Here is a 26,918-nt window from a genome sequence, read left to right on the forward strand (position 1 = left end):
CATTGTTATGGAGTGTGGGCCACAAAATGTAAATAAACGTCTTGAAATTCAAACTATGAAAAATAATTTGGCTATATCTCACCCATTCAATATGTTTTGGTTGCTTTGAAACAAATATAGACAAAAAGAAAAAGAGGCTGGGTGTGGTGGCTCACACCTGTAATCCCAGCACTTTGGGAGGCTGAGGCGGGTGGATCATGAAGTCAGGAGTTCGAGACCAGCCTGGCCAAGATGTTGAAACCCCATCTCTACTAAAACTACAAAAATTAGTCGGATGCGGTGGTGTGCACCTGTAGTCCCAGCTACTCGGAAGGCTGAGGCAGTAGAATCTCTTGAACCCAGGTGGCAGAAGTTGCAGGAAGCCAAGATCATGCCACTGCACTCCAGTCTGGGCGATAGAGTGAGACTCCATCTCGAAACAAAAACAAAAACAAAAACAGAGTTGCTATTTAACAATAGATTCCACAAATTAGGAGCTCTGACCCCACAGAGAAGCAGACCAGGGGAGGACGGTTGCAGGACCAAGTGCTAGAAGGAGGAGGTGTGGCTGGGATGGAGGATGCAGGGTGGCTGCCCAGCATCTGATGTTGTGCTCATGTGTTTCCTTTCCCATGAGAACTCAACAAGCAAACATACCATCACCCCTTGCTGTGACCAGAGTTTCCCTGCAGGGCATCCACTCAGAGAGGACTAGTGCTCAAACCTGGGCGGGTCAGATGGGGAGGCACTTTTTAAAATTTGTGGTTCCTAACCTTGCCATAGCACAATTTACAGCAACCACAATTCACTTTTATGACAGTGTTTTCACAACGAGCGTATTAGAGTCTATAAAAGAGAGGTGTATTGTCAACACATTAGGAATAAAAGGAATAAAAAAATCCTCAAACACCATCAAAAGTGAGTGTTTTCCTTTCCAGAGTTTTGGAAATCATTATCTGCTCAAGAAATCAAGTGTCTTGGAGCAATGAATTTCCCAGCATGGGGCATAATGAGAGGAAGGATGGCTGCCTGGGGGAGCAATATCTGATTTTCTAGGCAGAAGAAGAATGAGGACGAGGGGCAGAATATGCTCTCCTGTTGCGCAACTCCAGAGTGAATTAAGTAAAAAAGTATTTATGTTGAATGACATCTTCTAACTTTTTATTTGGATGGCACCATCTGAGAAGATACAGTTTGCTGCTAATGGCCACCTTGTTCATCTCCCAGCTTGGCAGCTGCTCAGATTATAAAAGACAAAAGAGAAGAGTCACGCTCCCACACAGGTCATCTGCTAGCCTGCCAGTGAGGGGTTGTCTCACGCTGTGGGGAAGATCTGCTGCCCCTTTAATCCCAGCACTTTGGGAGGACAAGACAGGCAGATCACCTGATGTCCGGAGTTCAAGACCTGCCGGGCCAACGTGGTGAAACCCTGTCTCTACTGAAAAATACAAAAATTAGCCAGGCGTGGTGGTGCTTGCCTGTAATTCCACCTACTCAGGAGGCTGAGGCAGGAGAATCACTTGAACCCAGGAGGCAGAGGTTGCAGTGAGCCAAGATTACGCCATTTCACTCCTGCCTGGGTGACAGAGTGAGACTGTCAAAAAAAAAAAAAAAAAAAAGTAGGTATGGGGGGTGATGTGTGGTCAGGTCAGGAGCAGGAAATGAGGACCATTATGCAAAGGTTGAGGCTTTTAGGAGAGCAGACCATGTGCTTCTTTCTATTCGTTCTATTATAGAACATGTTAACTTACTAATCATCACAATCTTCTTTGGCAATAAATATTTTCTTAGCCAGTTTTACAGATGCAGATCTGGGGCATGACGTGTGAAATATTTTGCCCAATTTCTCATTCCTAAGGTATGAAGCCAGAACAGGAACTCAAGTAGCTTGGCATCAAATTGTTCTGTCTCTTGATAACAGACATTACCAGGAAGAGCAGGTATTATTCCTGGGCTCCTGGTCCCCCAAGAAATTTTGTCTTTCTTCCTAGTTCTTATTCTAATGATTCTCTGCTCAGAGCTTTGCCTCTGGCTTTGGTTCTCCAAAAAGATAAAGAAAATATCATTTTCTTTTACTTCAACCTTTTCTGAACTTGTCTGTTATTCAAGATATTTACTGAGAAACAACCAGGGTACATGCAACCCCTCTTGGAAGGTGATGGGATCTCACATTGAGACTTATTTTGTCTTTAAACTATGTGTGGAAATGCTCAGTTTCCCCAAGAGGAATAACAAGTTTAGGTAAACCCTTCAAATTCGTTAATTCTCTGACTGCAGTTGAAGAAAATCCAGCCAAGACATGCAGAAGGTAGGAAGGAATGAATGAATGAGTAAATAAAGGAAAAAAGGAAGAAACAGAGAGAGAGAGAGAGAAGAGAAAGAGATGTAACCTAACTACACTAGAAACAGGGCTGTGAGAAGAACTTTGTTCTTGGGCTCAAACAGCATTTAGAATCTTTCTTCCTTTTCCTCCCCTCCTTCCTCTCCTCTTCTGATCTGAATCATTCTCTACACTGCAGTTGCAGACTGGCTTTGCTAAACCATAGGAAATACAACTTCTGACAACTATAGGCTCACACGGGAAAGGTTTCACCTTTCAGAAATGACAGAAGAGTCTTTGCCGTCAACCTCAGAAAGAAAATCCACTAAGAAGAACTCTGGATGGTTCAGCTTGGGTCATGTGCCCGTCCTCAGACCAGTCACTGTGGTTTGGAGGATGGATGTCTGTAATGGCCCCGCCTTGTATCCACTCCTGGTCAGGGCCCTGGATCTGTGTATTAGTTCCTCCTTGCTGCTAAAACAAAATGCCACAGAGTCAAGGATTTAGAAAGATGTATTCTCTTATATTTCTGGAAATCTGAAGCCCAAAATGGGCATTACTGGGCTAAAATCCATGTGTTGACAGAGCTACATTCTTTCTGAAGTCTTCAGGGGAGAACCAATTTCCCTAAGTTTTTCATTTTCTAAATGCCACCAATATGTCTTAACTCATGGTCCCTTACTTCATCCTCAAAGCCGCAGTGAAGCATCTTCAAATCTCTGATTTTCACCATCTACTTTCAGCATCGCATCTCCTTCTTTGATGTTCCTGCCTCTCACTCTTTACTCACGAGGACTCTTAGGATGATAATGAGTCCACCTTGATAATCTAGGACAATTTTCCTATCTCAAGAACCTTCACATAGTCACCTCCGCAAAGTCCCCTTTGTTATGTATGATAACATATTCACAGGTTCTGGGGGATTAGGCATGGACATCTTTGGGGGCTGTTATTCTGCCTTCTACCACCTGTTACTGGGGGACAGAGGGCTCCCACACCACTTCAGACATCAGCTACTCCAGAACAATAGATCATGATTGTTTTGCACTGCAGTGCACTGAGATCATGCATTCGGTGCCTGAGAATAATGGAGTGAGTTCCTTTCTTGGAACAGGCAGATTTTGTATTGGTATCATATGTAGGCCTATTGTATAGGTGGAGATTGATACAACTGATATTTGCACAGGGGAGAATCAGCACCCACAGCTTGGGGTTTTGTTTATGTTTCTCTAATCAGAAAAGTCCTTGCTTGAGGAGACATAAAGAGTCCTTGTTGCAATGGCCATACCTCAAGGCATCAACTGAGCTTGGTTGCTGGGGAGACGTGGCCTCTAGTAGCCAGACCTGCATTCAAAAGTTAGGCGTGCTACCATTTCTTTAAAACTCTCTAGCAACTTGCATATAGAAACACAATTTTAAGAAGTATATTAATAATGAAACAGGCTAGTGATGTAGAGTTTGAGATTTGGCCTGGAAAGCCTGTGTTCAAGTTACTACCAGGCCCCAGTGAATGCGAGCAAGACCTTTCACCTCGCCAAGTCCAGATTCACCCTCAGCAATCTCCTTGCTATTTCACCTCCAGAGCCCCCTTGGACCTTATCATAGCCACTCCCTTTCCTGCCAGGCCTTCCTTCACCTCTCTTTTTGAAGCAGTGCCCATCCCCATAACCATTCAACCTGTCATCTTCTCTGCTTGCTTACTTACTTGTTTGTGTATGTCTCTCCCCAGGTAGGATGTTAGCTTCCTAGAATGAGGCCTGTCTAGTTGATCCATGTATCTCCAGACCCTAGAACAGTGCCTGATTAATAGTAGGTGTGTAATAAATAGACTTTTAAGAATATAAATGAAAGGTTCAGTTTTACAAATAAGACATATAAAGTCCAGAGGTGTTAAATATAGGTCCGAATCTAACAAATAGTACAATTTAGATTAAATTTAGATTAAAACCTGTCCAGTCTTTCCATTTCCTAGTTATGTGTTCTTTCAATTACATTAGTGTTTTTCCAACTTTATCGATGATGGCCCAAAGAAAAATACGCATTTCATTTATCATACACACATGTATATGCATCAAGTTAAAAAAGTCATATAGAAAACATTTCCCTCACTATTATATGGAAATAAAAGTTTTATTTTATATCAAATGTGATTTTATTACTATTGGACTCTTTCATCTTTTTTACTTTGATTAAAGTTGTCATCCACTAAATCATCAGAATGGGCCGGCCATGGTGGTTCACATCTCTAATCCCAGCACTTTGGGAGACTGAGGTGGGCAGATCACCTGGGATCAGGAGTTCAAGATCAGCCTGGCCACCATGGCAAAACCCCATCTCTACCAAAAAATGCAAAAATTAGCTGTGCGTGGTGGCATGCACCTGCAATCCCAGCTACTTGGGAGGCTGAGGCCAGGACAATTGCTTGAACCCAAGATGCAGAGGTTGCACTGAGCAGAGATTGTGCCACTGCACTCCAGCCTGGGAGACAGAGTGAGAGTCTGTCTCAAAAAACTAAAAATAACCATAAATCAACATAATGACCCACTAATGATCTGCCATCCATAGTTGGGAAATATTCTCTTTTTTTGTTTTTATGAAAGATGTGTGAAATGGACTGTAATGTAGATAATATCTAATTTTTTCTTGTGTGGGCATTAGCTAGTTAAGGACCTTATTCGTACTGTCATATGTCTTTGGTTTGCAAACTGTTATTTTGTCTGTTAAACATCTCTTGAATTGATTTCCTTCCCCTGCTACCTATTTGTGTAAATAAAGTTTTAACAGAACACAGCCATGTCCCCTCACTCTGCAACAGCCGAGTTGGGCAGTTGTGCCAGAAACTGCACAGACCACGAAGTCTATTGTATTTTCTATCAGGCCCTATACAGAAAAACGGCTGCTGACTCTTAGTGTATCGCCTCCTCCTGGATTGCCCGGATGGGTGCAGGCCTGCATCCCCAGAGCTCACCCTGGGAACAGTGACTGCCCATCGGAGGCTTCCTCAATCACATGCAGGTGTCCATGCCTGCTGACATTGGATAATCTGTCAATTTGGATATAATTGGATAATTTGAAAAAAAGTTGTGTTTTGTCCCATGCTGTGGGTTTTATGCTCAGTATATCAGGTCCTTGTGGTGTTAGGAGGAAATGTGAAAAGGTAATGCCTAGCAACAGCACCAGGATGTCGAAATTATTATCCATGTTCCCGCCCCTGGTCTATCCTGTCCTTGGGTGCTCCCATTCCTGTGAGGGGCAGCACAGCTGGGATTGGCTCCTCCTCTCCCTGTGTGTTCTCACAATTCCAGGGTCCATGGGAACCCAACATGATTGAAGTTAGAGGTGTTCATTCAAATGTGACAGCTACTTAGCATTTTTTAAAAATTTGTATACACTTAAGGAGCACAAATGCAGTGTTGTCACATGGATATATTGCATAGTGGTGATGTCTGGGATTTTAGGGTAATCATCACCTAAATGACGTACATTGTCCCCATTAAGTAATTTCTCATCCCTCATCTGCCTCCCATCCTCCCACCCTTTGAGGCTCCAGTGGCAATTATTCCACGTTCTATGTCTGTGCATACACATTATTTAGTGCACAGAGTACACAGCTCATCTCATTTGACTTTTTCAAGGCTCTTGGGAAAGATGAAGTAGGAGTTGGCATTTACCTTCTGAGTGGAGAGACCAAATGCATGTAATTTGATGAGCCTGACAGATCTGCACTCACCCCAAGGTGATGACACCTTGCTGCACTTGACCCATAGACAATGAAGTGGCCAGGCTGTGTGGTTAAGAACAGCAGATAATTTTGTCTCACTGCTGGTGTCACCCATGCACAAAATGTTGGCTGGAGGAAGGGCTGGGGAGTAGTTGTTTTAAGTATGGAAATTGGTTAATGCCCCAGAGCCAATGCATTGAGTTGAGATTCTTCCCATGAAGTTCTGAAAGCTTTTACAAAAGCCATCAGTCTCAGCCCATCAAGGAAAGAGAGAGAAGAGACCCTGGGTTTTGAAGAAGGGGAATTGAGATGTTTCAGCAGGTCCTAAAACTATAGTCAAACCTCAGTCCAGAACGAATGGATTTTCATCTCATCAGCATTGGTAGGTGCAGCCCATTTAACACGACATCATAAGCTGGAGGAAGAAGAGCGCAGAGTGCTCATTAGCGTGAGTTGTCTTGGAAAGCTTTGGGAGCAAGTTCTGAATTAATTAAAATTTCATTTGAAGAATGAGCACATGGTTATATTTATTTTATTCTCAAGCCTTTCTACAGTAACTGAGGAGGTTCCCCTCTGCAGAGTGCCTGGTGGCAGTGGCCCTGCCATACATCATTTGGAGGAGCTGAGAGGGTTATTTTTAACTCCTCATTGTTGAAGAAAACACACACATCTGGAACGTTGTGGGGGTGACGATCAGTTGTTCAGATGAGAAATGGTTTGTGGTAGGCCATGCATCATTTTCTAATTATTTTGACACTGCACATTGCCGTAAACACCTTGGGCATCTAAAATCTGGCCCATTTAATCTCTAAATTGTATGCTCTCAGTCTGTCATGGAGTCTTTGTTTAATGCAATCTCTACTTTTATCAGGCAGTAAAACCAAGACAAATAGAATTCCGGTGGGTGCAGCAGTCTACCGTGGGTGCAATAGGGGACCCAGTTGTGGGTGGAGGGTTATGATATGGAAAATGTCTAGGGGGCTTGATGGGAGCTGGGGCTTTGAGAAAAGATGGATAGTTTTGAAGTGAAAATTATTTATTTGCTTACAGTTGCCTAAGGAGGCTTGGATTTTTTTTTAATAGGACCATTTATGAGGTTGACAAAAGAAAGCTTGTTGTGTCTATTTTCCATGTGAACTTCCGACAGATGGTGTAGAGTGATTACACCGGCCTCACAGGACGGAAGGAAGTCAGCCAGATTCCTGCACCCCTTCCTTTTCACAAAGCTATGGTTCTCTCTGCGTCTGGCAGTCTTTTTTCACTGAAACCATACACTTCATTAATTCTAGGCGGTAGCCTGAATGGTGAATAAAAGCGTAAGAGTGCCTATTCACTTTTGTGAGGTTGTGTCATGACAACACATACCAGTACTCACAGAGACTCACACATGTAGCAGATGCCATTGGGATATTACACCGGAAAAGTCAGTGCTGCCATACTGAGGTCAATTTCACATTTAACTTACATAAGTGGTGCCCTACATTTTGCGTTTTATTTTATTTTATTTTATTTTTTGTGGAGATAATGTTTTGCCATGTTTCCCAGGCAGCTCTTGAATGCCTGGGCTCAAGCGATCCATCCAACTTAGCCTCCCAAAGTGCTGGGATTACAGGTGTCCATCACTGCGCACCCAGCCCATATTTCACATTTTAGAATCTCAGGTCCTTTGTGAATCATCTGACACTACCACATTATAACAGAATATTCAACTAGAAGATTTCAAACACGAAAGATTAATTCACATGACAAGAAGCTAAAGGTGGGAAATTTCAGGTTTTGTTCAGCCATCTCCCAGGTCTCCAAGCACCCACTTCTTTCTATCTTTCTACCATACCCACTGCATATTGGTTGATCCTTGTTCTAGTCTCCTCATGGTCACAGAATGGCTGTTGGAGCTTCTCACAGCATATCATCACCTGCTTACTTACATTCAGAGGCAGAAAACGGGAAGGTTTTACTTCTTTTATGTTTATTTTTTGGTAGGAGAAAGCTTTGCATAAGCCTCAATTAGTGTCTTTCTTAGGTCTGCCTGGGCAGACCTGTCATCTCCAAAGGGCCTGGGAAAGTGAATCTTTATTCAATATCTATTCTGGGATGTGAGCTTGGTCAATCAGGAGAAAAGAGAAGGGGACCAGTGGACGGACACTCAAAGGACAGCTCCAGAAAAAGGTTTTTCATATTTGTTTCTCCAGAGAGGAGTCAATGATTAAGCTTCAGGCGTCATCATCTCCGGTATTAATTCATTTACTAGATTCCATTCCCTCTGGAAGGATCTTCAGGTCTGATGAGGCTGGGGAAGGGATTTGGGACCAGTAAAGCAATGAGGTGGGGTGGGGAGGGTTCCTGGCTGGACTGGGCTGGAGCTGTCAGTCAAAAGGACAAGGTTGTGCAGAACTGCAGTGTGGAGAACAGAGGCCTGAATGTGGCAAGCTGACCTGCTGTGCTCAAACTGTTTAGAAACAACTTTTTTGGTTTGTTGGAGATGGAGTCTTGCTCTGTCGCCCAGGCTGCAGTGCAGTGGTGCGACCTCGGCTCATTCCAACCTCCACCTCCTGGGTTCAAGTGATTCTCCTGCCTCAGCCTCCCGAGTAGCTGGGACTACAGGCACCTGCCACCATGCCCAGCTCATTTTTTGTATTTTTAGTAGAGACGAGGTTTCACCATGTTGGCCAGATTGGTCTTGAACTCCTCACCTGACGTGATCCATCTGCCTCAGCCTGCCAAGTGCTGGGATTACAGGCGTGAGCCACTGCGCCTGGGCCAGAAACAACTTTTAAAAGTCATGGTTTAACAAAATTAGAGGCTCTCATATAGGCAAATGAAAATTCCAAATTTTGGCCTCCTGTGAAAAATACAGAAGACAGGAGATACTGGGTCTGTGTCCTGGAGGCAGCACCTGAGGGAACATCTGTCATGGCCTCAGATCCAGGTGCACCGCCATCCCCTATCCTCACACCTGTGTCAAGGCCTCAGATCCAGGTGCGCCGCCATCCCCCTACCCCTCACACCTGTGCCACGTCCTGGGCTCCAGGTGCACTGCCATCCCCCTACACTTCACACCTGCTCCCCAGGACTCCATCTTCCTGAAACATATGCTACTCCCACCTCTCTCCTGGGCTGGGTTAACCAAGAGACCCAAGAGATGGCTGCCATTTGGAAGAGGGGCACCTGGAGCAGGCCCATGACAGAAGCCCAACCAGAAATGCTGCTCCCTGCAGCTCATGGGGAGCTTCCTGCAGAGCTCCAGGCTCTGGGGCCGTGGAGTAAAATGGCGTTGCCCACACAATCCACAGGAGTGCCTGTTGTGCTGCGCTCTGTGAAAGGCCTCATCTACAGCACTGATTCCTGCACCCTGTGAAGAGGGGTCTTTGTGATCCCCGTTTTATAAATGAGGAGGCTGAGGCATGGGGAAGTTGAGTCACTCTCTTTCATAACCAAAGGAGGACTCAGTCCCGGGCCTGTGTGACCTCAGTTTTCAAGTCCTGGCCAAGAAACCTGGTTCCAGAAACAGGGGCAAACACTAGCTTCAGCCTCTGGTGGACGTGGTCCGATGCTGGGTGGTGATCTCAGGGAACTGACTGGTCTTTGAGGGTAGAAAAGGGGGAACCAGTGGGTCCGGGAAGAGGGAGGATGGAGGATGAGGGACCATGGCAATGTTGAGTCCAGTGTGGTGCCTCCTATGTAGAGAGATCCCATCTGTGGGAGGGTCATGGCTGCCCACCTCATGGTGGCTCTGATGGCCAATGGGCAAATGTAGCAGTGATCTCAGAGCAAGTGCAGGCACAGTCAGTGCTCAGGAATGGCAGCCTATGAACTGGCTAAATTTCTCTTAAGATCATCAATTTGTTTGTTGCCCAGCATGCCATCAGCCTATAGAGTCAGGTACCCCAGATATTAAATCCCTGTTAATTAAGAGGGTCAAGTTATAAGTTCATTCACCAAATACTTGGTAAGCAAGTCTAAAGTAACAGCATATGCAAGAACAAGGAGCACGAATATTATAACCTCTTACAGGCAAATAAACACACAGAAAACATACAAGCAGGTCCTCATTAATATGACCCCAAACGGCTAATGGAGATTCACTTTTATCTAATTATTAAAAGGGTTGTTTTTCAATGTTGGTCAATCTTGTTTGAGTTACCATGGCTACTATATTTGACAGTACGAATCATTTTTTTACAAAATTTGATAATTCAAATGTTAATAAACATAGTCTTGTTTCCCTTAATTGATTAGCGCTAAAGAGATTTAGCTGAACTTTGGAGCCCTCCTTGGCATTTTCGTTGTAAAAGACACGTGAGACCCCATAAAGAGGGAATCTGCAGTGTTAATTGATGCTTAGTCATACTCCAGCTTACCAGGCACTTGTCTGCTCCCCCAAAAGATCTTGTTCTCCCTTGTTAACATGGAGTCTTAAGTTAGGTAAAAGGATCACAAGAAATCGTCTACCCCACAGTTAAGATTTGTGTGCCAGGCCAAAGCACGGTGGCTCACGCTTGTAATTCCAGCACTTTGAGAGGTTGAGGTGGGCGGATCACAAGGTCAGGAGTTCGATGACGGGGGTAGTGAAACCCCGTCACTACTAAAAATACAAAAAATTAGCTGGGCATGGTGGTGCATGCCTGTAATCTCAGCTACTTGGGAGGCTGAGCCAGGTTCAAGAATCACTTGAACCTGGGAGGTGGAGGTTGCAGTGAGCTGAGGTTGTGCCACTACACTCCAGCCTGGTCAACAGAGTGAGACTCCGTCTCAAAAAAAAAAAACAAAAGATTTGCGTTCCAGCCTATGTTGATGCAGGAATGAGCCATGTTTTTTCTTGGAGAATAGCTGTTGCATGTTTCATAGTAAAGACAATTTCAGATTCATAGCGTGGCACTAAGGAAGTTTCTAGACAAAAGTGTTTCTCCGCTCTCTGGGATGGATTCAGTTTGCTTCTAATGGCGACAGGAGATACTACCTCGGTAGACCCTTGGTATTCAACCGAGGGTCTCTCTTATCTCTGTCAACTCAGTTGTCCTGCTGGAATGGGTCTAAACTGCTGCCCTGACCACTCAGGGGCGTGGGTCAGAATTGGCCTGAGATACAGTGACCCCAACCCGCTTTGCCCATGCCTGGACCATGGTTGGGCACAAGCTAGAGTCCTGAACCCTTAGACAGAAGTGAGGTTAGAGCACGGTAAGAATGCCCAGATAAAGGCAGTCTTTCCAGGAAAAAGCCTTTCCTGGGGTGAGGGAGGAGTGACCCTACCCACCTTGCTTCATGTTTGGAAAGCCAGTGTCTCAGAGTCTGATGGTTGAACTTGCCCATATAGCCACTTGGAGAAAGAGCAACAGAGTTGCAGAGACAGAATCAGATACCCTTGGCATCTTCCAGCTACTGAAAAATCCTGGTGCTGCCTGCTGCAGGCTGCCCCTCATGTGGGAAATTAAACATGTATTGTTAACGGTGTTATTGGTGGGGATTCTGCTAATTGTAGTGACACAAAAAGCTACTGTGACACACACACATATACACATGTTTTGGGTTAGAATCTGAATCCTGTCTGTGGTTTTGGGCTTGAGGCCAGGCCTGTCTGGGTTGAAAATAGATAGCAAATGTTAGAAATGGTAAAGCTTTCTGTCCTTAAATGAAATTGTTTTCCTTTTTATAATGGGAAAGATTGAGAAATAACTAAAAACAAAATAAAATGTCTCACTCCGTGTATTAGTCCATTTTTATGCTGCTGATAAAGACTACCTGAGGCTGGGAAGAAAAAGAAGTTTAATTGGATTTACAGCTCCACATGGCTGGGGTAGCCTCAGAATCACAGCGGGAGGTAAAATGCACTTCTTACATGGCAGCAACAAGAGAAAATGAGGAAGATGCAAAAGTGGAAACTCCTGATAAAACCATCAGATCTCATGAGACTTATGCACTACCACGAGAACAGCAAGGGGGAAACTGCTCCCATGACTCAAATTATCTCCCACCAGGTCCCTCCCATGGCATGTGGGAATTATGGGAGCACAATTCAAGATGAGATTTGGGTAGGGACACAGCCAAGCCATATCACTCTGTGATGCTGTGCTCTAACATTTTTTCTAGGACCATCTAAAATCACGCTGACATACCCCATGGGGAAGATCCACATTTTGGCAAACACGTTATAATAACAGTGAACAGAATTGACATTTTTAATAATACCAAGCACGTGTGAACTATTTAGGCCAAAACAGAGAGTTTTAGATGGAATTGCTGTTACCTAGCACAAATTAGTTCAATGAAGTTTAAGTCACTATGACACACACACACACACACACACACACACACACACACACACAGAGAGAGAGAGAGGATTGTGGACTCCTCTGTCATTTTAGTACCAAATTTAAAGTCAAGGAATCAGTACATTGTTAACCATGACCTTGAATATCTCAGCTTATTTTCAGAAACAAAAGTAATTGTGGCAACAACCACAAGTTAGAATGCCAATGAGAAATATGCCAACACGGCATTTAAAGAATGATGAAATAATACATATCTTTTAACAAGCATATTTATTACGACTGGGGATTTTCTTGTGGATTTTCATCAGACTAACAGGGTGGTGTCACAGAGAAGCAAGTCCATGCAAACAGCTTAGATTTCCATGCATTATTTTTCCTGAGAAATTAACCTAGATGCATCATGTAGGTTCTAGGGAATTCTGGAAGCTCCTGTTGTTTCCAAGCTTTCTTTCTCACTCTTCCTGAAGATAAAATTGACTAATTTTCAGCATTTTATGCAATGCTCATGACTTTTGTCATATTTGCCATAATGCAGTATTTACCACAGTATAACATATGATGATATTTATGTTATTTACTTAAAATTATCTTTAAACATGCCTATTTAACTCTGATACACGTATTTTAAAAGGAAATGACAGCTGCACTACAAATGGAAAACCACGATCACTTACTGTAAGTAGAAGACAATTAGAGAATAAATGTAGCACAGGCAAAACATTTTGCTTAGATTCTCTGTCTGCTTACGGCTTTGAGGCTGAATCCTGCTTCCTCTTGGTAAAAAGGAAGGTTAGTAAGTGTCAGATTGATGTTACAGACACAGAAGCAACAACAGACTGAGACTTCCTACTCAAGGTCATCAGAAAAGCCCACTGTGTATCTGAAAGCAACCACTTCATTACTGTGCTCTTACGTGTTATTTAAGTTTCACTTACATCACACTGAAAACCATCTGGCTTGCCATGTGAAGCTTCAGAAGTACACATCCCCCACTGTGTTTCTGACATTACCAGATGCACATGGGGATGGGCAGCCCCAGCCCCAGGGGAGCTGTCATGAGTGGTTGAAAATACTAATGTCATTTTATTCCCCTCGGCCAAGGCTTGGTCTGGGGATGGGGCATGGGTCCCAGTTCTAGCCACTGAAAGACAGAGAGAGACCCACTGAGAATTCTTGGAAGACTGTTTTTCCCATGATAAAATCAAATGCAATGTACGAAGTCTCATCTTTCACCACATTTAGAGCCACAGTGTAAAGAGCTGATGTCTGGTGCTGTGGTCGGCATCATGTTACCATGAGGTACACACCTTCTAAGTAAACCACTGTGCAGAGGTTAGAGTACAGGAGGACGGAAAGAGCCTGGAACCCTGGTACCATATTTGAGTTTCTGGACCAATGTAGAGTTCATCTCCAGATATCATCTCTCTGTTTTTGTTTGTTTGTTTGTTTGTTTGTTTGTTTGTTTGAGACAGGATCTTGCTCTGTCCCCCAGGCTTGAGTGCAGTGGCACAATCTCAGCTCACTGCAACGTCTGCCTCCTGGACTCAAGTGATCCTCCCACCTCAGCCTCCTAAGTAGCTGGGACTACAGGTGTATACCACCATGCCCAGATAATTTTTGTATTTTTAGTAGAGACAGGGTTTCACCATGTTGCCCAGGCTGGTCTTGAACTCCTGAGCTCAGGTGATCCACCCACCTCGGCCTCCCAAAGTGCTGGGATTACAGACGTGAGTCACTGTGCCTGGCCACCTCCAGATATCATAATAAATAAATGCCAAGAATCCTTATGTCTCTACTCTTAAAGAACATGGACATGTTTGCTGAGTAGTTGGTCAGCTACTTGCAGCTAAACACATTTAGAGTAATGCACTAGCTATTATCCATGGTTATTACCAATGATTGTCCTGTGATGTATACCACCAGTGTGCTTTTCTTCCGTTAATCAATATGAATCCCAACTATCTTTCTAGAAACTGCTCAAGATTTAATTCCAGGGAACAGAAGCTAGGAAAGAATTTTATGGTTAGAATTCTTAAGGAAGTGACTTTGATAAAATAAAAACTATGCAGCCAACACACACACACACACAAACACACACACACATTTTATATATATATATATATATATAGTTTATTTATTTTATATTCATTAATATATATATTTTATTTATACACACATCTTATATATATATATATGTATATACCTGGTACCATATATGAGTTTCTGGACCAATGTGGAGTTCACCTGCAGATATCTCTCTATTTTTTTTTTTTTGAGACAAGATCTTACTCAAATGCAATGTACGAAGCCTTTTCTTTATATTTTAGATAGATAGATAGATAGATAGATAGATAGATAGATAGATAGATAGATAGACAGACGATAGATAGATTATATATCCATATAATCTTTAAGCATTAATTTGGATTTGGTCAGGAAAAGAGAGTCTGTACAAGTTTTATAGGAATATAGAAGTTAGATCTTATACAAATATGGATTGAGTAAAGCAGAGGGAGATTTTTAAAGGCTTCAGTGGAGGATTCCAGACAAAGGTGTTGATTTTCAGATCTCCTCCTGCAGCACTAGAGAAGCAGGACCTCAGGAAGAAGCTCCATAAGCTGTCATGAGCACACGTGGAGGCTCCTGGAGAGGACAGTGAAGCCACCCCCCCAGCAGAATGGTGTCCAGGGGTCGATGGCTTCTGCTTCTTTCTGCTTACCAAAGCACTCCTGGGTTTCCCTTAAACCAAGCTCTGACCAGTAGGCTCAGAGGCAAATAGATCAGGGAATGTGCCTCTCAGCCTTAGAAGAAGATGGTGGCACTGAGGTGTCAAGAGGAAATATAGCACCTTGATATATGCACCAAGGGAAGAGGAGGGGAAAATGTTCAAAATTACATTTCATTCATTCATCCATTCAAAAAATACTTAACCTGCTTCATAGCAGTCACTGTCTTGTACTGGATATAACAAGGTACAAACTAGGTGCAATCTTTGCGATTATTAGGTTTATCGTAGCAGTTCTTGCTGTTATGTCTCACTGCTCTCATTGCAAATGTTGATGGTGGCTTTTACGTCTGTGAAAATAAAAAAGCATGACCTTTTGATAGTTGTTTGCTCTACAGAAGCCTATTTTACTGTGTTTGCATGCAAACTTCAAACTTCTATCCGACCTGAAGCTAATGGGAGCTTGTAAAGAGGTGGAATCTAATGTAAAGTTTGAAAAGACAAGAAAAGAGAAAAGGAAAGGGAAGGGTTGGGGAGGGGAGGGAAAGAGAGGGAAAGGAAGGGAATGGAGGGGAGGGAAGGGGAAGAGGGGGAGAGGAGAGGAGGAGAGGGAAAGGAAGAGGGGGTGGGAAAGGAAGAGAGGGGAGGGGAGGAGAAGAGAGTGGAGGGGAGGGGAAGAGAGGGGGGGGAGGAGAAGAGAGGGGAGGGAATGGAAGGGAGGGGAGGGGAGGGGAGGGGAAGAGAGGGGAGGGGAGGGGAAGGAGCAACAACAAACATTTGTCTTTATTTCCTGTTAGCTCCATTTCTGGCCTTTGGTCTCTTTCTCAGAAAGCAGGCTTCAGTGGCCTCGGTTTCCTCCCAGAACCTAGAATGTCTCACTAAGGTGACAAGAAGTGCAAGGTAGTTAGCTCTCCTTCAGTGCTTATGAGTTAAAGGTGATAAAATCTGAAGACCGGTTATCACATTTGAATTTTTCTTTTTATTTCAGGAGTTGATTTTCACTGCCAACCAACAAGGTGACCCCCACAAAGCAACCATGTTGAGACAGTTCATTTGCTGCATTTTGATTATTTGCTAAGAGCAAATACCTTTTCTGTTTGGGTTTTGCTTTTAGAAAAAAAATGTGGCATACGGTGGTGGCTTTCCCCCTCACTGAAAGAAAAAAGGTAGTAACTCTACTGGTGCACTCCTCTGAGTTGTGCTAACCAAGAAGAATGCTGAAAGAAAAGGGAAATGAACACCATTTTCAGGCAGCTTCTCCAAGTTTGTTTTGACAGTGTTATAGTTTTCCTTTAGTGACTGTTGAAGCAAATACCTGTATTTATGTTCAGATTAAACTGAGAGAGCAAAGACTGCTAGATCCTGTAATTTCTGGGCTGCAAATGCAGGATAGCTGCAATGAATTTCAGATTCTTAAAGTTTTTTGCTGTAGTGAATTCATGACACAAAGCATTTGGAGGGAAACCTATTAGAGAAGAAACACATCCTAAATGAGAATTACTGAGGACGGCAGGCTCTTGTCATTTAGTGGACTAGTTATAGCACTGTACATGAGCCTGTAATATTTGTTCTCCTACTGTGGTGTGACTGGTAAAATGAAAAGGTATATCAGGGGAGTGCTTGACCGACGTTCTTATTTCTTCCATCTTCTTATATTGCTGGGAGGATTCTACCACTGCAGGGCTGGAAATTAATATCACACTCATTTGATATGAAGAGCAAAAGCAAGGTTATGAGTCAGAGACATTTTGGTCCCAGAACAATAACTCTATTGATTGAGTCAAATGTGTTTAACTCCAACAGCAAGACCTTCCATCTGCGTGAAATAATCTTGTCTGTTCATTGTAAACAGGAGCATCTTCAAAAGCTGAGCTAGAGGCAGAGCAACTGGTAAACCAGATGTCCCAAATTTCTAGGTTTATACATTGTAATCGTTCTAGACTTGTGTGTGGATATTGGTAAAATGACATGGTTAGATATCTCACAGATTCTGTGAGATATGTCCAAAGTTCCCAAGTTAATGTATTACTGAAGTTAGAATTTCACTTATTGCGAGATTGGAATGCCAGCGAGCTACTGAACCATATGTGTGCCTAGCGGCCATTTTGAGACAATTTGCTGAATATTAAAAGTACAACCGATAATGTTTCTCTCCACATCCACAATAGCGCTTAGAGGAAGCATCTGGGATTGAGCCATCTCACATCTGTCTAATCACATTCATTCAAATGTGACGGGCCCAACTGGCCTACGGTCATGGCTGCATATCACCATGGGAGGAAATTAAATCAGAATTTGGCTCAGGAGAGAGATGAAGAGAAAATGCACATAGATAATGGGCTCAGATAACATTCTGTTTCTAGAAGTCACAAAGAGTGGGAATTGGAATGTGTAAATTAAAAAAAACAGGTAAGGGTTCACATAAAACCCAACCACACACCCTGTAGAGCCTGCTTCTTTTCCACCATTCGATGGGGCCACACTCGTTTTACTTCACATGTCAGACACTTCTCATTCTCTCTACTGTGCCTGCGAGCAGTTGGAGTTTGAGTTTTTCAGTCAGTAAGGTTTGCTGTTTATTCAAGAGCTGCTGCTAAAAAAAAATCAGGTCTAGTGAAGAATATAGAAAAGTGAAATTATGCATATGTTCCTGGGGAATATAATAGATGTTCTCATAGTCTTATAATGTAAAAAAAAAAAAAAAAAAAAATGAAGGTAAGACTCCAGCTTCCCCTCTTCTGTCTTTCTGGCCTCATTTTAGGCTAATATTTTCTTTTGCAACCATGTAACAAATTATTACATATGGAAGCTGCAAAACTGAAGGTTCTGTAAAACTTTAAAGCCAGAGAACTTATGACTCCTTCATATAGGGAGAAAGATGGAAGAATATCAGGCTGTTTTTAATATTAGGCACCTGGTATTTTTCAGTCCTTAAGATCAAGTCCACAATGGAAGAAGAACATTCATTTGGTACAAGTTGATGATTGAGTAAGCCCAAGGAGTGATGTCAACACTAGGGTTCACCTGAGAACATGGACACGACTGATGAGGGTTTAGGAGATGCTCATATGAGGTCTTCGTATGTTCCCTGGATCCTAGCTCTGCCTTCCCACCAGAGAGGATGTAATTCAGCCGAGATGTCCCAGAGTCAGCTCTGCTCATATCTGCTCCGCACTGAAGCCAATCATCTGAGAAACCCAAGAGGTGTTAATGCAGTTACGAAAGTGAGGGATGGAGACCATAAATTCCTTTTCATGTAGCAGAGTATATATGTGATACTCATTCTGTGGTATTTGGGGCATAAACAAGAGTAGATGAAGGAATGTGAAGGTACTCCAAACCTTGACTTTTATCTCTATAAAAATGGCGTAGGGACGGCACACACCTGATTGTTATGACTGTACTCTTTTCAGATTTACTACCTGCCTTTCTACTGGTTTTTCTGTGCCACAGGTCTTGACTCCTGCAGGCTAAATTTCTCAGCCCCTTCTGCTCACTGATATATGGGAAGGTTTGGCCAAAGGTGGGCAACTGGTGGGGAGAAGGATAAGGGAATTCAGGGGATGGCTGAGCCCATTCTCTACTTTAGACAGTGCTGCTGGCACTGGCTCTGTCTTCTCTGTTTCCATCTCCCATCAGACGGTTCTTCCCTCTATGGGCCTAGTGCTAGCTGGACACCTTCCAGTTGGATTCCCGTTCTGGGGATGTTCCCTCCTCCAGGGATCTAAGTCCTTCCCAATGTCTTCAGCTCCTGGGCTCAGCTAGAGCCATCTTTTCCCATTGTCCCTGTGGTGCTAGGGCTTTCAGTGGTTATTAACGTCTGTGTTGTATCATCTTGCCTGAATTTCAGCTCTCTGTAACCAGTTCCCCAAACAAAATTCTCCCCATTTACCTACCTTCTGTGAGTCTGTTTGCCTGACATGACTGTATTAAGTATACCCGGTGTATTAGTTAGCTTCGGATGATATCACAATGTGCTGTAGACTGAGTGACATAAAAAACAAAGGAATGTATTTCTCATTGCTCTGGAGCTGGGAAGTCCAAGATAAAGGTGCTAGCTGGTTCTATTCCTGCTGAGGGCTCGTTTCCTTGCTTGTAGATGGCCACCTTGTCACTGTCTTCACACATGGTGAAGAGAGGCAGAGAGCAAGTTTTCTGCTCTTGCTTCTTATAAGGGCACTAATTTCCTCATCATGGCCCCAACCTCTTGACCTCATCCAAATCTAATTCCCTCCCAAAGGCCCCATCTCCAGATACCATCATGTTGCAGCATAGGATGGTCCACAAACACACGTGGGACTTAGCGCCATCGCTTGACTGAGCATGAGCTCGGGAACTCATGAGGGCTGCATTTCATCACCTCCTCCCCAGACAGTGGTCCCCAGACTCCAGTGATTTGGGTAATCCCACTGTAATTTTTTATCACGCCACTCAAGAGTTTATTTGTAACTGTGAACTTCCTATCCTGTTGTTAATGTTTCATTCCTTAAGTGGACTCAATATTTTTTCTTAAAATTAATTTCCATTTCAATTTTTAGATGTTTTTGAAGTAGAACACAGACAAGTTGCACAGCTTACATTTTACAAATTCCACATACCCAGAACAAGAAACAGAACACTACCATGCACCCCCTCCCCGTCACCAATTCCCCTCCAAGAGTAACAGCTACACTGATTCTTTACTTTCAATCAAATAGAAGAATGAGGAAATGCTATGAAGGGGTTCCTCACCAAGAGGCTGCACAAATAACTACTAATCACATGATATATTCTCAACCTTCACCAAGGAAATTCAATACACTGTCTCTATACACTCACCACAATGACTAACATGAAAAGACAGATATGCAAAATGCTGGCAACCAAAGTTTCCTTATACTGCTGTACACATACCCTATAGTCAGTAGATCACTTTAGTAAACTCTTTGGAAATATCTATCAATGCTTGCACATATGCATATCCTATGACCCAGCAACTTTACTCCAAGGGACATATACAGCCTAGAAGTACATGCAATTTATGATCTAGCATGCCCACAGTAGCTCTACATGTAAAGAAAAAAAAAAAAAAAAAAAACAGCATGAACAATAGAATGAATATAATGTAATATATTTACATAATGGAAGAATACACAATAATGAAATTTAAAGATATCCAAGTATACATAATAATGGCAGTATATCATAAATACAATATTCAGTGCAAAAAGCACTCTTGAGAATATATGCTTTTGACTGCATATAAATAAGCATATTTAAAAGGAAATTTTCTACTGCTACTGGAAATGGAAAATCAGAATCAGTTTAAAAAGCAAATCCCCCTCCAAATTATTAAATCCCCCCAAATAATATTAAATCCTACTTATATTTGGTTGCCTACCAAATTTCTTGACCTAAAACCTCTCTGTTAAAAAGATTTTCTAGCATAAGAGAGGTTTAATGAATATACTAGCATTAAAATGAGTCTTTTTTCTTATAGTCACATGAGGTATTGAAAGAGAACTGGAAATGAAATTGCCTAATGAGTCATCAGACAACAACTAAAAATCTTGAACTGTGACAGCCACCAAAACTATGAATAGCTCACATCCCTCCAGTGGTGTGAGTCTGACATTTGATAGAATAAAGTGGGTATGGATGGCTAAGATTCATCATTATTAGTTCCAAGCATAATAGTGATGTGGGTTCAAGGCTCTCTGGTTAATGAATTCATTCCGTTTGAAAAGGCAAATGAGACTTCTTCAAGTAGCAAAGAACAGGCTGTGGCTCCATGCTGTGTGCCCCTTCTCCCACTCCCCGTTCTCTCACTCGCTCATTCTGAGAGAAGCCAACTGCCATGTTGTGAGCTGCCCTGCAGAGTGGTTCATGGGACTCGAAACTGAAGGATGCCTCCAGGCTCCAGTCAATAAGGAACTAAGGTCTTCAGTCCAACAGCCTGTGAGAAATCGAATGTCCTGAAGCTACTGAGTGCATTTGGAACTGGATCTCCCCCAGTAGAGCTTTCAGATAAACCTGGATCCACAGCCACACCCGCCTGACTGAACCTCATGAGGGCGCTGTAGCCCGTGGCACGCAAGCAAGTCACCTGCATCTGACTACTGACCTGCAGAAACTGTGAGAAGTGAATGCTTGTTGTTTGAAGCTGCTGAAACAAACAAAACCCCAACAAACCAACACAGCAAAAAATATTGCCTTGGATAACTTTTTTTTTTTTTTTTCTTTTTCTTTAGACGGAGTCTCGCTCTGCCGCCCAGGCTGGAATGCAGTGGTGCGATCTTGGCTCACTGCAAGCTCCGCCTCCCGGGTTTACGCCATTCTCCTGCCTCAGTCTCCCGAGTAGCTGGAACTACAGGCGCCCGCCACCTCGTGCGGCTGACTTTTTTTTTTTTAAAAGTGGAGATGGGGTTTCACCGTGTTAGCCAGGATGGTCTCAATCTCCTGACCTCGTGATCTAACGCTTCGGCCTCCCAAAGTGCTGGGATTACAGGCGTGAGCCAGCGCGCCCTGCCGCCTTGAATAACTTTAATGCAAGCAACTCACATTTTATGTTACCTGTGAGGTTTCTTTTTTTTTTTTTTTTTTTTTTTTTTTTTTTTTGAGACGGACCTCTCTCTGTCACCAGGCTGGAGTGCAGTGCGCGATCTCGGCTCACTGCAGCCTCTGCTTCCCAGGTTCAAATGATTCTCCTGCCTCAGCCTCCTGAGTATCTGGGACTACGGGTACACACCATCATGTCCAGCTAATTTTTTGTATTTTTAGTAGAGATGGGATTTCATCACCTTGGCCAGGGTGATCTCAATCTCCTGACCTCGTGATCCACCCGCCTTGGCCTCCCAAAGTGCAGGGATTACAGGGGTGAGTCATCATGCCCGGCCTACATTTTTAATTAATTTATTTTTATTTCCAAAGATGAGATCTCTCTGTAAAAAGAAAAACGATATCCAGGAACTTCCAAGATGGTAGCTTGCTTGTGGTTGATAAGATAGTCTTACAGGCTTCAAAATCAGTGTACAGTCAAGGTGTGTCTCCAGAGTTACATCTTCTGTCTCTTTATGTAGCTGCTTTAACCTGGCAGTTTATCACTGAAAAAAAAAAAGTGCTTTTAAAGTACTCATATTTCTTCTAAAATGTAAAGTCAATGCTATTGGTTGGAATCCCTTTTTTTTTCTTTCATTGCCCAACGTATTTCTTCTTTTTCTTACTTACCTTTCCCTATGGCTGAATTCTGAGAGTAATTTCTGGACAATTTGGAAAATTGAATTGTAAGTTTTTTTTTTTTTTAAATAACAGTATTCCACATTCTCCTAATAAAATAGAAGTGATTCCCATAACTGCTTCTTATGATTTATTGATGAGTTCGGGGTAAGTCTTCCTTGAGAGTGTCCTTTTATTTGTTATATTAAGAGTTGATAAGACAGTGAGAAATTTAATAATTTTCAGCTTAAGTAGTGGAGCTAAGAAAGAAGTAACAATTTTTAAATAAAAAAATATAATCAGGCACATGTTTTCTTTTTTTTTTTTTCCTAGCATGATAATTGCATGTGCTTCAGATATTAAATATCAACTGGTAGATGACTAGGCTTGACTCTACTAATTACAAAGTAAGACATTCCATGGCCCATGCTCCAACCACGGTCAGTGGCTTAGTAGTCAATTAACGAATGAAAGAAGAAATGAGAGCTAAATCATAAATAAAGATGATAATAGCAAGACCTCCACGGAGAAGTCTCTAAACGGGTACCATCCACTGATTCCCGTGATATAGCAGCAGATTCTGTGCCCCAACCTCCACCCTTCTTCCCTGAACCCCCGTCTCCTCCTGCCCATGCAATGGGGTGTCATCCCCTACAGGTGGGAGGAGATGGGGGTTCAGGGAAGAAGCCTGGGGGTGGGGCACAAGAGTTGATTCTCCCTATGGGACTCGCTGGGATAATTGTAAAATTTTATTCTTGTTCTCTTCCTCCTGTTTACACATCCCATCAATTCCTGTTACTTGTTTGCAACAGAAAGGCCAATATCATATCAGGGATTCAGTCTCAACATATTGATTTTAGGTAGACACAAACATCCAGTCCACAAGACACCTTTTTCGGGGAGAATTTTCTAGTTTGGTGACATAAACTCGAAGTCCCCCACCAAAATTCCTATCCCCCTTCTTGCTTAATTTTTTATATTTGTGTTCATACCATGGAAAATATGTTACTTTATTGACTTTTCATTACCTTCTCTGTCTTCTTGAATATAGCTCTAAAATATGAGCTTTATGAACGCTCATGAAGTTAGGATTTTTCATTTGCTTCCTGAAGTCAGGGTTTTTCATTTGCTTTTCTCCTAGCTACACCTGCGTGTCTTGACCAGTGCCTCCCACAGAGGAGGGACTCAAACAGTTGGTGGATGAATTTTACACAACGCTGGGACTCAATCCCTGCTGCTCACTGTTAACCTCAGAAGCCGACCCCTCTCCAGACTTTGCCCAAGAGGCATGTTTTTGGTGTGATGCGCTTTGCAGGAATCACTTGATCCTCCCGAGACATCCTTCCTCTCTCACAGCAAAAGACCTTGGACATATCAGTCGTCATTTGGCAACCTGATGCCACATCCAGCAACCTGAAAACTGACCACTTTACAACCGACTATTAATATTGCTGTCCACTTTATGGAGCTGTTAGAGGACAATGCCTTCAGCAGCAAGATTTCTCAACCTTTGGAGCTCTAGAGTCACAGTTATTCAAGAAACAAGTTCATGACATTTTGCTTGGATGATATTGCATTGATTTCTAGGAAGCAAGATGGTAATGATAAGACCTTTGTGAAATAAACATTCTGAGCATTGGAGGCAAAAGAGAAGACTGCACAGATATAAAAAGGTTGGCATTCATGGGCCGTTAGAAAGGGCTGTTAAATAAAAACTTTGGCTTCTGCCCAGGTGGAGAGTGGAAAGGGCATCGTCAGGGTGAAGACTGAAGATGAGGATGTGAAGAGGTCCATCTGATCTTGAGAACCTCAAGGAGTGAAAAGGGTGGAACACAAACCCCAGCTCTCATTTCACTTGGCTCCATAGTCAGCAATAGATCCTCTCACAAGGACTTGGAGTCCCTGAGCAAACTTTCTCATAGGTTGGGTAAAGGAAGTGAAGTGATCAATTACATGGAAAATCAGACATACCTGATAGTGAAGCATTGTTTCAATGTCAAGCATGATTTAATTTGATTTAATGTCAAGCATGATCTAAGACCCCACTGAGGTCATAGATCAATCATTAGCAGCTAATCAATCCTTCTCTGCTTCTGGCCTAAACGATGGATGGCTACTTATTATTTCTTTGAGTTTTTCATTTCCACACTGTGCCTCAGTTTCCTCATTCATAGGATGTGGCAATCCCTATTTCACAAGTTGTGAATATATCAATAAAATCCTTAGAATAGGATCTGAGACACAGTATGTGCTTAATGAGTCTATACTAGTACTATTGTATCATCTATTATTTAAATGCTATTTTCTTTTCTCTTTTTTGTTCAGATTCTTCACATGCATTCCAATATCTAGTGTTTTCTGACTTTTTAATAATGGCCATTTTGGCTGGGGTAAGGTGGTATCTCATTTTAGTTTTAATTTGCATTTCCCTGATGATTGGTGATGTTCATGTTCGTTGGCCATTTGTATATCCTCTTTTGAGAATTGTCTATTCATGTCATTTGCCTGCTTTTATATGGGATTATTTATTTTCTTCTTGCTTTTTTTGAGTTTGTTGTAGATTCTGGATATTAACCTTCTGTTGGATATATAATTTGCAAATACTGTTGCCCATTCTATGGGTTGTTTGCTCTGGTGATTATTTGTGCAGAATCTTTATAGTTTAGGTCACATTTATTTATTGTTTATTTCGTTGCATTTTCTTTGGGGTCTTAGTTACAAATTCATTGCCTAGGCCAGTATCCACAAGAGTTTCTTCCTAGGTTTTATTCTAGAATTTCTATGGTTTCAGGTCTTAGATTTAAGTCTTTAATCCATCTTGAGTTGATTTTTCTACATGGCGAGAGATATGGCTATAGTTTCATTCTTCTACATGTAGCTATCCAATTCTCCCAGCAGCGTTTATTGAATAGGTTGTCCTTTCCCCAATTTAGGTTTTTGTACACCTTGTCAAAGATCAGTTAGTTGTAAGTATTTGGACTTCTTGGAGGGTTCTCTATTCTGTTCCATTGGTCTGTGTATCTACTTTTATGTCAGGTTCTTCTTTTACTTGAAAGAAATTTCAGAGGAAAGTGGATTTTTCCCCATGTCTCTTATCCAAAATAGATGAAGAAAAGCTAGATTGAGAGGGCCAATTGTTTCCAGAAAAGAAGTAGAACTTATAATTCTTTGTGAAAATAAAGAGTATCCCTGAATCTTTTGCACACCAATAACAGTGTTTCTTTAGAATGACCAGAATGCTCCACTCAGTTATATTCTTTGCCAGGTTCTTGTAAGCGCTCAAACTGGAGATGCTTGGCCCACAGCTTCTGTGTCTAGAAACCAAGGGACCCCAGACAGCCTCCAGTCCAGCCAGATTCTAGAGCTTTCCAGCTTCACCTGAACACAGGGTTCGTGAAACAGACATTGGGATGGACACACATGTAGGTTGAGGTCCATGTTGGAGGTTTTCTTATTCTTTCTGTTCGTCTAAGCTTAGATGAACCACATAAATGTTTATGTATTTGGGGATAACATATTTTTAAGTGAGTTGTTGGGATCTCATTTGGCTCCAGATCAAGTTAAAAATGGTAGTGGATCGCCTTCCCTAGGGTTTGGCAAAATTGGAGTTTATTCTATCTCTATTTTGCAGAATGCCCATTATCTGGGAACATGAGGAATTGTATTATTTGGGACTGATGATTGCATTTCATAGATTGTATTGATAGGTATTAAGTAGAAAATAAGAGTTGCAGAAAGATTAAACCTGTCTTGTGCTAATGAGAATCTTTTGTTTATTCCTTTATGTGTCAATGTGCTGTTCCTCAATAGACAAGACTTGTTTAAAAAGATACAGATAAAAATAAAAGGAGGAAACATCAAACAAGGCTGCCATGACTTTGGGGGCAATTGTAAGATCCACGGCCATCTTTGTTTTAAAGGCTGTATTTAATCTGCCGCAAGGTTCCACAGACAGCTCCTAATTAACACGTTTGAGTTTCTTTCTTATTGTTTTTTTCTTTTTTGAGACGGAGTCTCGCCCTGTCGCCCAGGCTGGAGTGCAGTGGCACGATCTCGGCTCACTGCAAGCTCCGCCTCCCGGGTTCCCACCATTCTCCTGCCTCAGCCTCCTGAGTAGCTGGGACTACAGGCGCCTGCCACCACACCCGGCTAATTTTTTGTATTTTTAGTAGAGACGGGGTTTCACCGTGGTCTCGATCTCCTGACCTTGTGATCCGCCCGCCTCGGCCTCCCAAAGTGCTGGGATTACAGGCGTGAGCCACCGCGCCCGGCCAACACGTTTGAGTTTCTACCTTGCAATTTGCTTTATCATATCCTGTTCTTTCCTTTTATCTTTCCACATTTGTATATGCAGCATCTCCTACATGTCAAGGATGGTACTAGATGCTGAGAACACAGTGGTGAATTCAGCATGGTTCCCGTCCTTATGGAGAAGCAGACACCATCAGGGCTCAAAGAAAATGCAATGATTAATGCTCTAATATCATCTCCTATGAGACAAGCAATTTTCTGAGTATTTTGTGTATGTTAACTCATTTAATCCTCAAAATAATTCTACAATAGGTACTGATATGATCTGCCCCTTTGTATAAATGAGAAAAGGAAGTCACGGAAGGGATTAGTAACTCACCCAAAATCCTTCAGCTGGTAAGGCTTAGGAAGTGATCAGTGGTATGAAGATCAAAGCAGTGTGGGGTGATAAGGAACTGA

The 26,918-nt window shown here is 42.5% G+C and overlaps 1 protein-coding gene and 1 long non-coding RNA gene across 2 annotated transcripts in view; both read left to right on the forward strand.

Moving 5' to 3' along the window:
- LOC144332673 (uncharacterized) overlaps positions 1-26,918 on the forward strand; it is a 214,059-nt gene that overhangs the window by 162,022 nt on the left and 25,119 nt on the right. The window lies entirely within an intron of this gene.
- LOC106996710 (uncharacterized) lies at positions 15,796-18,910 on the forward strand. Its single transcript, XR_001442767.3, has 3 exons — positions 15,796-15,914; positions 16,003-17,423; positions 17,943-18,910. It is a non-coding gene; the product is annotated as an uncharacterized LOC106996710 (long non-coding RNA).

This window comes from Macaca mulatta, chromosome 11 (genome assembly GCF_049350105.2).
Source record: "Macaca mulatta isolate MMU2019108-1 chromosome 11, T2T-MMU8v2.0, whole genome shotgun sequence".
In the NCBI taxonomy this organism is placed as follows: domain Eukaryota; kingdom Metazoa; phylum Chordata; class Mammalia; order Primates; family Cercopithecidae; genus Macaca; species Macaca mulatta.